Genomic DNA, 15,696 nt, shown 5'->3' on the forward strand with positions numbered 1-15,696 from the left:
TAAATTGGTGGTGACTTTTGCACAGTCTTACCTTGAGTCAATAGAACCCAGCTCAGTTCATCTTCACCACAGGCAGCCACATTTGTCTTGGTTTTTCTGGGGTCCTGGAGGAGAAGGAGTGACCTGAGGGGGGGATTCAAGCGGAGGGGAAAGCAGAGCCTTTGCTAGAGTGTTTTCCACGAATGGTTTCACAGCTAGAAACAGATGTGCCAGGCGGCTGGCTGGTCAACAGCATGATGTAGAAAATATTAAAATGTAGATTCTTCAGAGCATTCTTAGCTTGACTCCTTGGCTCTCAGGAGCTTCTCTCATGCCTTCAAAACGGAGAGGAAACCAGCCTTTTCCTGGTCCACATTCTGTGGGTTTAAGTCGGCTTTGGCTACTACGGTTGCTCCGTCATTGGGGCTGGCCTCACCGCATCCCTCCTCTTGTTGGGGCTCTTCGAGAGCAGCCACTTGAAACTACAGAGAGGAGCTTAGCACCTTGGCAGCTCCTGTGGAGAAACCCCGTACGACATCTGCAGGAGCTGGAAGGGCTGAGTTATTTCCCATTCACCTCGTGACTGGTGGGGTTTCCAAAGGGGTGTGTGGCAGAGATGGGAGGCTGGCACCCATCGACTCCAGCCCCGGAAATAACAGGGGCTGCTGGTCCCCCAGGATTTACTGGGGGACCTGAGACTTGGAATCTCACTGAGAGGGATTCACAGGTTAAAAAAAAAGGTCGTGCTGGAAGGGGATTGAATCTGGCCACGTCTCCTCTCTTTGTAATTTTTTAAGCCTGACGCTTTTGGCTTAGAGACCATGAATTACGGAACTGTAGTGATTTCAGACCTTAGAGACCATCCACTTGAACCTCATTGTTTTATGGAGGAGAAATTGAGGAATCGAGATGTTGAATGAGTTTCCTAAGGTCAGTTATGGAAGCAGGGCTGGAACTCAGCTCTCTCAGCCTTCCTACAGCATAACTCAAAGTTCCTTGATTGCCCTTCCCCCCTTTTTTTGCACCAACACAAGGGCTATGTTTTCTCATGTTCTCTGTGGAGACCTTTATACCAGACCCCCTCTCCCCACCCCTGGCCTGGATGAGCCTTTCTGTAATCTGGTGCGTATTTCCTCCAAAGGAGTACAAAAAGCAGGGTGTAGAATCAAGATATTACACATGTTTAGAGATTACTGACTCTGAGAAAGCTTAGCCTGAAAACAGTAAGTGGTTTAGAAAAAACATTATTTAAACCACAGAGACATATGCTTTCCAGGTAATAAAATCATTTGTCTTATTCCACAAGTTGGACGATGTGATTTTTGTACCTCATACTCTGTGCTTCATAACCCTGTCTCCATCTCTTGGGCCTCCCCACCCATCCTCTGGCCCCCAAACACGTAAGGCAAATTTCTATAATTTACTAACATTTCTCTTTCAAATTTAGATTTTGATTTGTAGAATTGGAACACGGCTAGCTACCAGCCAGCTCTTAATCCGAGCTTTGCTGGCGCGGCTCTGCGTTCCCTCCGCAAAGGGGGTCGGGGTCTGAGTGGTCCCAGGCTTGTGGGGTTCCTGTCTTGTGGATTCAGCTATTTTATTGGACACTGTTTCATTAGTGTTCCCAGCTGCTTTCTGTCTTTTCTATTGGAGTGCTAAATGTTTCTTTTCTACTCTAAACAATACTTTATGATTGATTCCTGGGTTTTGTTTTAGCCACTTTGAGCAAGTGGGATGGACTCCCACGCAGAACTGGATTTTGATGTTGAGACTGATGATGCCAGACCCACACCAGGAGGGTGTATGAGAAGTTTGTTACCCACATAACGAGGCTTTTGGGGAGGGCGGAATAGGCTTCCCAAGCTGGTCCAAAAATGTCTTGAGAGAGAAAGGAAGAGAGACAGGCTTGGGGTTTACTGGGGCGGGGCTGGGGTGAGGTTCAGGGCATGGGAAAAGGCTTCTGTGGTCTGACTCTCCCTCTGGACCGAAAGAGGGAGCACGCGGGCTTTTTTATTCGATGTGGGTGGAGGGGGCAGCAGGAGGGATGAGGCTTAAAAGCTGTCAGCAGTCAAACATCAGAAAACGGAGCCACGTTCTTTCTTATACGATTATTTTGGATTTTAAAAAAATATTTATTTATTTATTTACTTTTGGCGGCATTGGGTCTTCGTTGCTGCACGAGGGCTTTCTCTAGTTGCAGTGAGCGGGGGGCTACTCTTCGTTGTGGTGCGCGGGCTTCTCATTGCAGTGGCTGCTCTTGTTGCGGAACACGGGCTCTAGATGCACGGGCTTCAGTAGTTGTGGCTCGCGGGCTCTAGAGCGCAAGCTCAGTAGTTGTGGCACACGGGCTTAGTTGCTCCACAGCATGTGGGATCTTCCCGGACCAGGGTTCGAACCCGTGTCTCCTGCATTGGCAGGTGGATTCTTAACCACAGTGCCACCTGGGAAGTCCGGATTATTTTGGATTTAAGAACAATTGTTCAAAATATGGAAAAATTTTGTTCATGTCACACAGGATTTACTTCCCCTTGATTGATACCCAAATTCAGGGCTTTGCAAGTTGCTGAGTAAGAAAGCCAGCAATACACAATCCACCTTGTTTCCTAATATCCGATGTAAACTAAGCTGTCAGCAAGTAACTCCACAGCGTTCTCTGTTTAGCTCTGAAGCCTCAAGTAATGACTCTCTGAAAACATACGGAATGATTAAACTAGCCTTTATCATTACTTAAAAATTCTTTTCTTTTTTTTTGTTACTTTAAACACTTTATTTTTTACATTTTTATTTTTAAATTTTTAAAAATTTGTATTGGAGTATAGTTGATTTACATTGTTGTGTCAGTTTCAGGTGTACAGCAAAGTGATTCAGTTATACATAAACATATATCCACCCTTTTTTAGATTCTTTTCCCATATAGGTCACTGCAGAGTATTGGGTAGGGTTCCCTGTGCTCTACAGTAGGTCCTTATTACTTATCTGTTTCACATATAGTGGTATGTATATGTCAGTCCATATCTCCCAGTTTATCCCTCCCCCCCTTTTCCCCCATGGTTAGGTTGGTTTTCTACATCTGTGACTCTATTTCTGTTTTGTAAATAAGTTCATTTGTACCATTTTTTTAGATGCCACATATAAGTGATATCATATGATAGTTGGATACAATGTAATATTAGCCATCAAAAAGAACAAAATAATGCCATCTGCAGCAACACGGATGGACCTAGAGATTGTCATAATGAGTGAAATAAGTCAGACAGAGAAAATTATTCTCATTCAAAGTCTCAGCTGTCCTACTCATGATGAAATTCAAATCAAAATGAAGCTCCCTATGTTGCTAGTTTCCAAATTCACACATCTAGTCCTGACGTCTCCCCTGAGATCCAGACAAGTAGATTCAAGTGCTTCTTTGACAGGTCCATGGGCGCATCTAAAAGGCATCTCAAGTTGAACATGCTCCAAATACAGCTGTTGATTTGTTCTCCAAACTTGATCCTTCTCTTACCTTTTTCATCTCATAAATGGCCGCACCGTCTTCCTAGTAGTGTAATCCAAAATTCTAGAAGGCACTCCTGATTGCTTTTTGCCCTCACACTCCACTAGTCTTGTGGGTAGACTTACAAAACGTAACCTGTATCTTACCTCTTTTTCCCCCCTTCATTCCCCAGGCATCGCAGCTGCTCTTCTCCTACCTGTACACCGCAGGAGCCCCAAACAGTCCCCTGCTTCTTCCTGTGCCCCGGCCATGGGCTGAACTGCAACCCCCTAAAAGGTATGTTGAAGTCCTACCCCCTGGAAATTTTAAATGTGACCTTATTTAGAAATAGGGCTTTTGCAGGTGCATTCAATTGAAGATGAAATCTTTAGGGTGAGCCCTAATCCAATCTGACTGGTGTCCTTATAAGGAGAAGAGACATGGAAACACACACACACAGGGAAGACAGCCATGTAAGGATGGAGGTGGAGAGTGGAGCGATGCTACCACAAGCCCAGGGTCGCCTGGGGACACCAGGAGCTGGAAAAGGCAAGGAATCCTCCTCCCCTAGGACTTCGGAGGGAGCGAGACCTTTGATTTTTTTTCTTTTTTTGGCCACACAGCATGTGGGATTTTAGTTGCCTGACCACGGATTGAACCTGTGCCCCTTGCAGTGGAAGCATGGAGCCCTAACCACTGGACAGCCAGGGAATTCCCTCAACACCTTGATTTTGGACTTCTAGCCTCCAGAACTGTGAGACAATAAGTTTCTGTTGTTTTAAGCCGCCCAGTTTGTGGTACTTTATTATGGCAGGCCGAAGAAGCTAATACAGGTCCTATAATCACTTTTTTTGCACAACGGCCAGAGGGACCTTTGCAACTTAAGTCAGATTGTGCCCTTTCTCTGCATAAAAACCTCTTTTGATTTTCCTCTGAATTTATGATGAAATCCAAGCTCTTTGCCAGGCGCAATGAGGCCTTACACATCTGGCCCTGATGATTTCTGGTCTCACCTCCTCCCCCCACCTCTGTTCCTCCTGTTTGTTTCTGGAACATGGTTGCTGACTCTTTCCACTCACTGGGCCTGTGACCCTGAAGGAATGAGTTGGAGTCACTAACCCACCCCAAGTATTGCTTCATTTCCTCCAGAGCACATAGCATTTGCCTCCAGAGCCTCCAGAGCACGTGGCATTTCTGTACTAGTTCGTCATCGGTCCCAGTCCCTCTATGGTGAAGGTCGTGAGGTCTGAGCTCACCATGCGGCCGTGTCCTGTGTCCAGAACAGTGCTGGGCCCGGCTAGAGTGGGAGCTTCATATATATTTGGTGAGTGAATGTATGATATATGCAAATGTTGAAAAAGTGTTTTGCTTTAAATATGGACACCAGTAAGTGAAAATAAGCTTTATATTTACTGAATTTATTGACATTTTCTCAAATACATTTGCATAAGTACGATTCACGTTTTTCCTCAATTAATCTCGTTTCTTAATCCAGAATGAGCAGTCAAGCCTCAGCCAAGGAGAGGCCCAAAGACATCTCAACACACCTAATGACTGAGAGATCACCTTTTGGCATGAGATCAGAGTGTCCTGGTCTGTGTGAGGCTCCTTTCACCCTTCTCAAGGGTCATCCCGTGTGCCTCTAGGGTTAAATACTGCTTGATCAAGCAAATATGACAAAGCGTTAATGGTTGGTGCATCTAGGTGAAGGGGGTATGGGTATTCATGGTACGATTCTGTCATCTTACTCTACGTTTGAAATTTTTCAAAATAAAAAGTTGGGGGAAAACATCAGCCAAAGAAAATACTGTATGATTTCAAGTTGCCTTAAGAAAAACTTTGTGTTGTAAGCCTGAAGGACTAACAGCCTGATTGTATCAGATAATTGACGGTAGAATATTTGGTTCATTCAGGAATATAATGCATCTGATGGCCAACATGTCTATTTTATGTATTTTTAAGGTCAGTCAGAGGCCTTTGCAACAAAACAGGGCAAGATTAGCATGCCACATATGTTTTATTTCTGCTGTGGAAACCTGAGTTTTCATGGGTGAATGGCATTCTGTCTTGTCCCCCTGGGACCCTCACCCCTCTGAGCCTTTCACAGAGGGATCGGCCTCTGTGGAACTTCAGGTGTGTTTCCAGGTGCTCCTCCTGGAATTGTGTCAGGTGACCCCAAACCCATGAACCAAGACTTTTCTGTTTGTGTTTAAGCTCTGTCCCACTTTCAGGAAGCTACTGGGCCTCTGGTTCTCTCTGGACAACTGAAACAAAGAGTGAAATTCTAGAATTCTCTTATGGAATGCAGCAAAAGCAGCTCTAAGAGGGAAGCTCATCAGACTTGTGGTTGCCGAGAGGGAGCGGGGGAAGGAGAGGGTTGGATTGGGAGTTTGGGGATTAGCAAATGCAAACCATTATGTATAGGATGGATAAACAACAAGGTCCTACTGTATAGCACAGGGAACTATATTCAATATCCTGTAATAAACTGTAATTGAAAAGAATATTAAAAAGAATGTATATGTATATGTGTAACTGAATCACTTTGCTGGATAGCAGAAATTAACACAACGTGGTAAATCAACTATACTTCAATAAAATAAATCAAAAAAATAAAAGAAAGAGGGAAGTTCATAACGATAAGTGCTTCCATCAGGAAACAAGAAAAATATTCAGTAACAACCTAACTTTACACCTCAAGGACCTAGAAAGGGAAGAACAAAATCCGAAGTTAGTAGAAGGAAGGAAATAACAAACACTAGAGCGGAAATAAAGGAAATAGAGACTAGAAAGACAAAAGAAGATATCAATGAAATGATATTTAGACCTGGTTCATTGAAAAGATAAACAAAATTGACAAATCTTTAGCTAGAATCACCCAGAATTTTCTCAGGTGTGGTGAGTAAAAATTAACAGAATTTCTTTTGGAAGGTATGAAATGATCTAAAAATTAAGCAATGCACCAATAATGGAAGGATATGACAGAAGGAGCTCACAAAGATTGATACTCATGTCTCTTAAGGACTTTTCGTTGCAAATATGATAGTTGACCTCTTTTCCTGGTAGACTAAATAAAAGGACGGGTGCAAAAATGGGAAAATTCTTAAAGTTACATAAACTACAACAGGAAGACCTGAGGTTTAAAGTTACTTGGGGCTTTGCGCATTGAATCACTTGATGGTGAATGAAAGGATTCGATTTTGTTCATCACCTCTTAACTGGTAGATGGTTTTTCTAAAGAGTGACGGGATGGGGTCAGCCAGGCTGAGAAAGCCACTGTCCTGGCGGTCTCTGGGGTGGAGGGGAATAACCAGAACTCATCACCTATGTTGTCATTCAAAGCATAACTTGACCCTTCACAATTGCCTGACTGTCCTGCAATTTCTTCTTCTGGGCTTTTAGCTGCCTGCACCCAGCCTCCTGGGGCCTGGGTCCTGCCCCACTCCCCCTTCCCCACACCTCTGCCTGGGATCCCTGCTGCCCTCTGCCGTGGGGCGTTGGTGGGGGAGGTACATGCTCCATTTCCGCTGCCACTTCCTACTCCTGGCAGGGCCTGTTTGTAGGTGCAGGAGGGTCAGAGTCAAGTGCAGGCCCCGTGGCATCTGGGACAGGGCAAGGCAGTGGCCTCTCACCCACTCCTGGTCCAGGCACCCAGCATGTCCCACACAGAGGTTGCGATCCCTTGGGGGTCACCCATTTTTTGTGTGTTGGGGAGATGGGCCCAAGGGAAGGGGAGGTTCACTTCCCCACCCCACTGGGCTGTGCATTTTCATTTTGCATTGGGTTCTGCAAATTATGTAGCTGGTCCCATGTGCCAGGACCTGGGGCAGCAGCAAAGCAGCAGAGGAGGGGAGGTAGGGATGCATTCTTCCTATTAATTCCATCCCTGGTTGGTTCTGGTATCAGGCTACAAAACTTTCCTTTAAGAAACTTTATCAACACTGCTCAGATTTCTTGCCTTTATTCACATAATTTTTCTGTTCTGGAATGTCTTCTCCTAGCCGCTCTTATTTTCCAACTTCTCCTTATTTTTTAAGGCCCAAATCAAGATTCATCCCTCTCACAAGACTTCTGGCCCACTCCAGGCATCATTGCTGATTCTCTGCACTGAAATCAGGCTGTATCTTAGTACTATTTACGAGTTAAACATAGATTTCTCATTGTACATCCAGTGTTCATTGTTTAGCCTTGTTATTGAACTTTTCGTGTGCTAGTGTCTTGTTTACATGACTCTGTTCTTGGCTCGGTCTCCTAGGAAATGTGCTAGATGCATGCATACATATTTGTTGCTTGAATGATACGTTGGATGTGTGATGGCGTTTATGTGGTAAATCACAAATAAGGGAAGGATGAAGGCCGTACTTCCTTTAGAAGTTGTTGATTGGTCAAAATCAAACTTCTGATTTAAGTGATTTTGAATGATAAATTAGAAAAGAAGTAATGATGAATTAGAAACCGACCATGAAAAAACAAATATTTCAGCTGGAAGATAGCGGTTTCAACAGGACTAGGTTGGTTCGCTTGATTTGAACCTTGTTTTTAGCAGTCGCGAGGTTACTGTAGCTCTGAATGGAATTCTCACTGTGACATGAGCATGTGTCTTTTTCCAGACCCACAAATTATGCTCTGTACCCCAACCAGGAGGGTAAGGAAAATTCTGGGAACTCAGGCAAAGCTGCCTCAGTCCTGCTCAGCTTTTGAAGGTCCCCCCAGCCTGGAGCTAATGTACTTGGGCCACACTTCACCTTCGTCTTCTCTGGAGTTTCCTCCTGACTTTGGTGACTTCCTGGGTCTCTGAGTTACCACGGTTCTTGCTGCAGGATCCATCAAAGCACGGCTCCCATACTGTGAAGCACCCAAGGCTCAAAGGATTTCATTTCAACGAAAGATGCTCCTTTTCTGTTTTCGTCCAGTGACCAAGGTGAACACATGGGCCGTTAGCTCCATTTTCGGAGAAGTTTTCAGATCATGCTTTAAAAATCACGAATGAAGTCAGCGCCTCCATTGTACCTGGAAGCTTGCGTCCAGGAGCGTTCTTGTTTTCTCACGTGGATGGGAAAGAGCCGTGGAGGTACCGTCCTCCCGGGAGTTCCGGAGGAGTCTGAAAACAGAGGCCTTGGGTTGTATGAAAAGGTCTCTATTCTTTCTTCAAATATTCACAGAGTCCCGTGCCAGAAAAGAAAACAAGATTGCTTTATTTGTCACCCAACAGTGAGAGAGGAAAGCCACCCACTTCTCCACGCTTCCTTTCAAAGTGACCTCAGTGACCCTGACAGATTCATGGAATTCATTAGAAACAACAGTAAGGATGCCGTGGGATGGGCGATTTTGTCACTAGACAACGTTTCAGAACTTCCCTGAGGAGCCTCTGCTGCCTCAGACCTACCTCACTGCCCAGCCCCCCGACCCTGCGAGGCAGACCCTCCTGAGAGGGGCTCAGGCCACCTTCCCCCTTGTTGCCGCCTTCCACGTGGGCCCTCCCGGGTCCCCCAAACCCACCCGACAGGCTGCCACTCCACTCAGGCATCTGTAGGGGTCTGAGCTTAGTCAAGCCCTGCGGCCCCCTAAGCTCTCGCCCTGAACGCAGACCCTCACTGGGTTAAGGGTGGTCAACTACCTCAAGGTTCCATTCCCCACAGAGGCCACGTCCTGTGAGGAAAAGGGAGAGATGGAAACCTAGCTCTCAAGCCTCTGCTCAGGGCCAGGCACTGTGCTGGGAGGAATCTTACTCCTGTGTGATCTCATTTCATCATGTAGGTGGCCCTTCAATTATATAGAAGGAGAAACAGAGTCAGAAAGATTAAAAAACCTATTGATGGTTGCATTGCATTCCAGTGGTCTCCAGGGTAGGGTGGGTCCACTCTAGGGAAGGTGGCAAGTTAAATCTCACTGATTAACCACTAACCACATGAGTGCTATCTAACTGGCCAGCTTCTGGATTAAATTGTGGGAGGTAAATTACGTGGAAAAAAAAAAAGTTGATTTCCACATGACCACATTGTCTCTGTGAATTAATGACTGAAAAAAGTTGTGTATGTTCACATAGGATTCCAAGGTTATTTCAAGAATTATTCAAATATGGGAATAGTTTTACCTTCAGAACACAAACTCTCAGCTTTTGGAATATGGGCATCTTATATGGCCCACCAAGTACTCCATTGAAAACATAAATATCATTCAAGTTCCCATCTCAATTCCTGGCTCTTTTTCCCTTAGGAAAGATCTTCCAAAATATATAGTGTTTTGGATATGTATTTTATTTGTTGGCCTAGTTCGTCTTTTGTTGCTATAATAGTCATATATTGTTGCCATAATAGTCGCTAATATCTATATAGCTCTTATGACGTGCCAGGCATTGCCTTCAATACTTTACATATATTTACTCATTTAATCACCATAACAATCCTGTGAGGTAGATATCATTCCCATCTCCATCTTACAGGTAAGGAAATTGAGGCCCAGATTGAGGCCCAGAGAGGTTAAGATCTTGCCTGAGGACAAACAGCTGGTAGATGGTAGAGCCAAGGCTTGCAGCCAGGCAGTCTGGGTTTAAAGTATGCTCAGTCTGTGGATTATGAGACAGATGGTGGGATCGTTGGTTTGTATTACAGCATGCCCAAAGTGAAAGGTAAGTGCACCATTACTTAAAAATAATAGGTTATGGAGAACTGACTATATACCAGGCTCTACAGTAACCTTTTTAGATGTATTTAATATTCCTAACAATCCCACATCTTTCTGACTACAAAGCCTGTAATTCTGACCACCACCCTTCACTATATAGCCTTGGCTCAGAGTTGCTTTGCTTTGAGTTTCTTAGCTATTTGTAAGGCTGATTATTTCTACATGGGTTAGTTTAATATCTGCGTTAGGTGATGTTTATAGTCAATAATAGATAAGCAATCTGAACAAGTCTAACCAAATGAGAAGAGATAATTTCATTTGCTTTGAGCACTTATAAAATCCACAGCCAGGCATAGCACAGGGAGATCAGCTCGATGCTTTGTGACCACCTAGAGGGGTGGGATAGGGAGGGTGGGAGGGAGGCTCAAGAGGGAGGGGATATGACGATCTATGTATACATATAGCTGAGTCACTTTGTTGTACAGCAGAAACTAACACAACATTGTAAAGCAATTATGCTCCAGTAAAGATGTACAAAAATAAAATAAAAATAAAGCCCATAGCCAGAAGGGATCTTAGCGATCATCTATCAGAACAAAAGTCTCCCTTGTTGAAATGGTATGCATTCTTTTTTCAGTTATTTCAAATTACAGAACCCACCATATATACATATATATGTATGTATGCATGTATGCAATTATTTATTTACTTATTTAATTTTTTTTTTTTGCCAAAGTTACCAGAAAGCTCATAGTGAATTTGAAAACTCACGTAAAGTGAGCATATTAACTCAGGTTTTTGGTGTACTGATTTTTCTCTTTTCCTTTGCTTCCTGTTTCTGTCTTAATGGTGTTATTCTACCTATATTTCATTATACGCAACCCTGGCTTGTATAAATTTTAAAACAGAGAAGATACGTGTTGCTGCTCTTGTGGCCCAGATGGGGAAGAGCCCCCTCGCTTGGAAGGTGAAGGAGTCACCTGGGACAGTGAGGGGCAGTCCAGGCCGGGAGACCCAAGGGCCTCTCGCCCAGCTGCTCTCATCCCAACACCCACACTGCTTCTGATTTTAATGAGCAATTGAAACTTGATTTAATCCCAACTGAAAATGATTAGGAGAAGATAATTTGTTGTTGTAAAACCAAACAGGGGAAAACAGACCCTGCTGGAATCACGTGTATCTTTTTTTCTGAGCTGTCCACAGCCTAAAAGGGCTCAGATTCATCTAGTTGGAGGGGAGGGGATTACCTAATTCCCACAGTGCCAGCCCCAGCGAGGCCTGGCAGCTCACTCCCTTGGATGGTCCAGCAGGCTGTACTTAAAAGCGCAGATGTGGGAGTCGTATAAGCCCAGATGAGAACGAGCTCTATCATGGAGTTGACTTGGGAAAGTTGATTAACCTCTATGTGCCATGTATGCTCATCTGTAAAATGAGTACATTAATAAAAATATACCCTCTAAGGGTATGGTAAGAGTTAACTAAGATTATGTTCGTAAAGCAGCTAATTAACACAGTGGGTGGCACAAATGACTCAAACAATGTACTAATATCAGCAGAAACACTTATTCCATTTTATTACAGTGTTATTAGAAAGGAAGCGAAAGCAACATAGATGGACCTAGAGATTATCATACTAAGTGAAGTATGTCAGAAAGAGAAAGACAAATACCATATGATATCACTTATATGTGGAATCTAAAATATGACACATGAACTTATCTACGAAACAGACTCACAGACATAGAGAAGAGACTTGTGGTTGCCAAGGGGGGAGAGGGGCTAGGGGAGGGATGGATTGGGAGTTTGGGATTAGCAGATGCAAACTGTTACACATAGAATGGATAAACAACAAGGTCCTACTGTATAGCACAGGAACTATATTCAATATCCTATAATAAACCATAATGGAAAAGAATATGAATAAGAACGTATATATATGTATAACTGAGTCACTTTGCTGTACAGTAGAAATTAATATAACATTGTAAATCAACTATACTTCAATAAAATAAATTTTAAAAAGGAAGAAAAAAAAAAACCCTTTTATAAACCTACGTTTCTCAAGAGAAATCTCAGGTAACTCTAAGTCCCAGAGCCCTCTACCCAAGTGGGTCACCCTAAGTAAATTCCAGGCTTCAAGCACTCATGCGACATTTAAAAATAATTGGTCATATACTTGACCATAAAAGAAATCTCAAAAAAACCAAAGAATCAGTAATAAAAAGTCTGACCAAAATACAGCAAAATTTTGAGAGCAACAACTAAAAAGATATCCAAAAAAGTTTTTGTGATGTAAGTATTTTAAAAATTAAACAGGTACTTCTAAATGATTCCTAGGTTGAAGAAAATATCATAATGGGGAATTTAAATATTTTGAACTGAATAATACCAAAAACATTACCCCAGTTTGTGGGATGTAGCTAAGGCAATATATGGAGGGCAACTTTTGGCTTTAAATGTACCTAAGAAAGTTTAATAAGTCAGTGAGCTGAGTTTCAACTTAAGAAGTAAGGAAAAGAGCAATTGAGCAAATTCAAAAAAGATAAGAACAGAAATAATAAAAATTAGAGTAGGAATAATAAAATAGCGTTTTAAAAAAACCACAGGGGAGTAAAACAGAACTAAATCAAAGAAAACTGTTCTGTCCTCTGTAGAAAGGGGTGCTGATGTTGCCTTCAAAGTGAAGTTGTGAAGGTCACATGTTATACTCTGTACCAAAGTACTTTGTAAACTGCAGAGAACTATTCAGATGTGCATTTCATCTTTATTTCACGTATTCAACACATCTTGACCAGTTACCTCTTCTGTGCCTGGTGGTGGGAGTAAAATGCCTTCTTGTAACTCACTCTCTGTAGGGATGGTAGATATTCATCATGTCAACGCAACAGGACCCAAATCAGTGTCTGCAGCAAAGAGACACGCACTGCGTCATGAGAGCATAGGACTGGGGGGGGAAGGTTAGCATGCGCAGAGATGTTAGGAAGGTTCTGCAGGAAAATGAGGCTCAAGCAGAGATGGAGCGGGGGGTGGATGTGGGAGGTGTGACTTCTGGAACAAACCAAAGATGAGAGATGGGGTAATGTTTAATGCACAGATGGGAGGGGAGCCTTGGCCATTTCTAAAAAAGTAATACACTTCCTTGTCTTAGTGCACATTAAAAAAAAATTATAAAACATATGCTCATGATAAGAAGGTTGAATAATTGCAAAAAGTAGTTAGAAAGTAAGTCCCACATAATCCTAACATATTTCTTTCCTTATAAAGATCACAGAACTAGTGTATAGAATACTGTCTAAATGTAAATATCCTGGTTATTGTAAAATACTGCTAAACCATGGTTGTATCTGTTTAGACCTAGGCTGTGGTTCTGAAAGAAAAGGCCATTGGGAACCCTGGGAGTTGGGCTTGGAGGAAGGAATGAGGGTGTGTCACCAGGTGGGCGTCAGGCAGGCATCGCCTCCCTCACTCCAGGCCAGCTCAACAAGGGGACAGTGCTGTGGCAGTGTTCTAATCAGGGGCACAGAATGGGTTGCAAGAAGACAGAATAATTGTAGGGGACTATTTAGCAGGCCAGTGTAGGGACCAGGACAGAGGTGAGATGATGGTGGCTTACATTAAGATCATAGAGACAGAGATGAGGAGAGGTGGGTGGATCCGAGAGATATTTTGAAGATAAAATCTAAATGCATAGCCTAGAGTTGAGGGATATGGATTTGGAGAGCCTGCTGAGTCCACTGGACAGGATGATCTGAGGGGTGCCTCGTGGCGTGCAGTACTTGGATGTGGACCTCCTGGCTTATCTACAAGAAAAGGGCCCTGAAAGGCTACCATGATAGAACAAAATACCATCAACAACAAAGAGAGAACAGTGTGTACCACCCAACGGCTGGGGGACTTCCTGAAGCTGCCCCTGCCTGGACTTGTATTTGAAGTCATGGTTTGTCTGAGGGTTCATGCTGGGACCCTGGGAAGCCCCCCCAGTGAACACAGCTCCCCTACCCTCTGCCCCCACTCTAGCCTCTTTGCACTTCCTCTGAGGCAAGCAACTGCTGGGCTTAGTGGAGAGCTGGGTGCAAGGGGACTTTGGGTTCTGCGGGATTCTCTGGGGGAAGGTTGATGTGAGTTCTCTGTGAGCGGTCCTGGGCTCCCTGGCCCTGAAGAGGCCAAGAGGCAACCAAATGGGTGGACTGGGTCTTTCCTGCCCTTGAAGCTGGACGTGGACTGAAAGCCTCTGCTTCTGTGACCTTGACCACACAGGCGAGAGTCCTCTGCCCTTGAGGCAGCTGCCATCGTGGTGTGTGAAACCAGGAGCCACTGCAGAAAAGCAAGAGCTCCCTAAAGACCTTGCACTAGAGAGAGGAAGATGAGGCAAAATAAACAGAGCTCTTGGAAGAGACAAAACGATCTGAATTTAACAAAAAGGCATTGAAGGACATTTAAATATAGCACAAAAAAGACTTTCAAGAGCTGAAAATCGTAATTTCCTAACTAAATACAATTCAGTAGATTCATTGAAGGAGAGGAAAGTCACTGTGGAGATCTGAATTAGCATCCTGGAAAATCAAAGGTAAGAAATGTCTTGATATAGGGCAAAGAGAAAAAGAGATAGAAAGCAAATGGTAAGAAACTTGGAGGATAGATTCTAAAACCTTGAATTGTGAATAGTAGAGGCAGAAAGAGAAAAAAGAGAGGCAACTATTATACTAACAATAAAAGAAAACTTCCCTGAACTGAAGCAAAATGAACTTTTTAAAAAAAATTTAATAGATTTTATTTTTTAGAGTAGTGTTAGATTCACAGCAAAATTGAGCAGAATGCATAGTTTCCCATATACCCACTGCCCCCCAACTCAGAGCTTCCCCAACTATCACCACCCCCCAGCCCCCCAGTGGTACGCGTGTTACAATCAATTGACACCTTATCATTAACCGAAGTCCATAGTTTACGTTGGGCTTCGCTCTTGGTGTTGTATACATTCTACAGGTTTTGACAAATGTATAATGACACGTATCCGCCATGACAGTATCATGTAGTGTAGTTCCTCTGTGCTCTGCCTATTCATCCTCCGCCAATCCCTGGCAACCACTGACCTTTACCCTGTTTCCAGCGTTTTGCCTTTTCCTGAACATCATATAGTTAGGTAGCTTTTTCAGTTGCCTTTTTTCACTTAGTAATATGCTTTGAAGTTTCTTCTCTGTCTTTTCATGGCTTAATGGCTCATTTCTTTTCAGTGCTGAATAATATTCCATTGCCTGGATATACCACAGTTTATTTATCCATTCACCTACTGAGGGGCATCTTGGTTGCTCCCAAGCTTTGGCAATTATGAATAAAGTTGCTATGAACATAGGAGTGCAGTTTTTTATATGGAGATAAGTTTTTAGTTCATTTGGGTAAATATTTAAAAGTGCAATTGCTGGATTGTATGGTAAGCGTATGTTTAGTTTTCTAAGAAATGGCCAAACTGTCTTCCAAAGTGCTTTGACTAGAAGGTGGGGCTGATTTCCGGGGAGGGGAGAGAGACTAGAGGTTGAATCAGTCACCAAGGGTCAATAAGTTCATCAATCATGCCTATGTAATGAAGCCTCCATAACACCCCCAAAAGAAGGGGGTTCAGCAAG

The 15,696-nt window shown here is 43.4% G+C and overlaps 1 long non-coding RNA gene across 3 annotated transcripts in view; it reads left to right on the forward strand.

Moving 5' to 3' along the window:
• The window catches only part of LOC137769590 (uncharacterized), a 51,829-nt gene extending 45,794 nt beyond the window's left edge, over positions 1-6,035 (forward strand). Inside the window, exons 3-5 of one of the 3 annotated variants that reach the window (XR_011075007.1) lie at positions 3,645-3,748; positions 4,075-4,775; positions 4,947-6,035. This is a non-coding gene — a long non-coding RNA (uncharacterized lncRNA). The remainder of the gene's footprint in view (positions 1-3,644; positions 3,749-4,074; positions 4,776-4,946) is intronic. The other 2 variants (XR_011075009.1, XR_011075008.1) reach the window with 2 other exon arrangements.
• Positions 6,036-15,696: the final 9,661 nt, after the last annotated feature.

The sequence above is a fragment of the Eschrichtius robustus genome, chromosome 9, assembly GCF_028021215.1.
Source record: "Eschrichtius robustus isolate mEscRob2 chromosome 9, mEscRob2.pri, whole genome shotgun sequence".
Lineage (NCBI taxonomy): Eukaryota > Metazoa > Chordata > Mammalia > Artiodactyla > Eschrichtiidae > Eschrichtius > Eschrichtius robustus.